Source organism: Pinus tabuliformis, chromosome 7, assembly GCF_031772625.1.
Source record: "Pinus tabuliformis cultivar Carrire ecotype Pingquan chromosome 7, CPIR1, whole genome shotgun sequence".
Taxonomy (NCBI): domain Eukaryota; kingdom Viridiplantae; phylum Streptophyta; class Pinopsida; order Pinales; family Pinaceae; genus Pinus; species Pinus tabuliformis.
Window position 1 is genome coordinate 899371120 of NC_142293.1, and position 1463 is coordinate 899372582.

Below are 1463 nucleotides of genomic sequence, written 5' to 3' on the forward strand. Positions count from 1 at the left end.
ATGATTCCTTGTTTACATAATTTTTCTTTCTAGCCTAAACGCATTCTCTGATGAATCAAGTTCCCAAAGGAAAACCTCAATTTGGATTTTATTCTTTAAAGTCCCTATGAAGACATCAAGATTATGCTCCTCTAAAATATCATTTACCATTATATTCAATTTTTGGAAGTCCTCAATGTGCTCTGCCATTGAAACCTTTTGTTTGAGATTTATCACTTGGATAAAGAAGGTGTTTCTCTTTGTATCACTACAAGAAAAAAGGACATTGGTGAGGGGTGAAAAATGTCATCATAAACTCATTGGTGACAGGAAAAAGAGCCTTCGTCACCAAAACCTGAACGTCACCAAAGGTGGCATCACCAAAAGTGTAATTGTTGTGGTGACATTCAAAGTTCGTCACCAATAATGATTTATAATAATGGATAATGACCGTCACCATTTCATATGAGCAATGGTAATGGACCATAGCCTCCATCACAAAAGATTGAATGTCACCAAAAGTATAGGTGTTCTAGTGACATTCAAAGTCCGTCACCAATAATGATTTATAATGACGGATAATGACCATTAACATTTCATATGAGCAATGGTGACAGACGATAGCCTCAGTCACCAAAAAATGAACATCACCAAAGGCTGCGTCGCCGAAAGTATAGGTGTTATGGTGACATTCAAGGTTCGTCACAAATATTGATTATAATGATGGATAGTGACCGTCATAATTTCATATGAGCAACAATGATTTATTGTGATGGATCTTTCATGGTCGTCACTATTGGTGCATATATATGGTGACATTCATTGACCATCACCAAAATTTGCATTGCCAGAAGTATAAGTGTCATGGTGACATTCAAGGTCCATCACAAGTAATGACTATAATGACGGACATTGACCATCACCATTTCATATAAAAAAAAACAATTTATGGTTACATACCTTTGAGGGTCATCACTATTGATGTGTATATATGGTGGCGTTCGTTGACCGTCACCATTTCATATTTTGGTGTGGGTCAAAAAATGTCACCAAAGCTCATTGGTGATGGTCAAAAGAGCCTCCGTCAGCAAAAATTGATCGTCGCCATTCCATATGGATTTCAGGGCATGATGGAATCGAACCACCAACCTCTTGCTTGCAAAGCAAGTGCTCTTCCATTGAGCTAGCACCCTTTAAAGAATTATACTTTTAAAAATTAGACCTTGAAACTTCATAAATTGTAAATTCTACAACTTTCAATAAATTAAAGTCTCAACAATATTTTACAAAACAAGCAAAGAAGAATCGAAGCTACAGGTCCCTACCTAATGGTTATGGAAGTTATGAAAAGTGGGTGGAGGGAAAAATAGTTAGGTATAAGAGAATCAATATGTTCAGTTGAATACTCAACTAGAAGTGAAACTCTAAAAACATTTATAACCTATAAATGACCTATAACTAGCAAATGCACCAAATATTTCAAA

General features: G+C 35.7%; 1 non-coding gene across 1 annotated transcript; it reads right to left on the bottom strand.

Annotated features, from left to right (window-relative positions):
- Positions 1-1100: 1100 nt before the first annotated feature.
- On the bottom strand, positions 1101-1172 carry TRNAA-UGC (transfer RNA alanine (anticodon UGC)). The gene has a single exon. It is a non-coding gene; the product is annotated as a tRNA-Ala (tRNA).
- Positions 1173-1463: the final 291 nt, after the last annotated feature.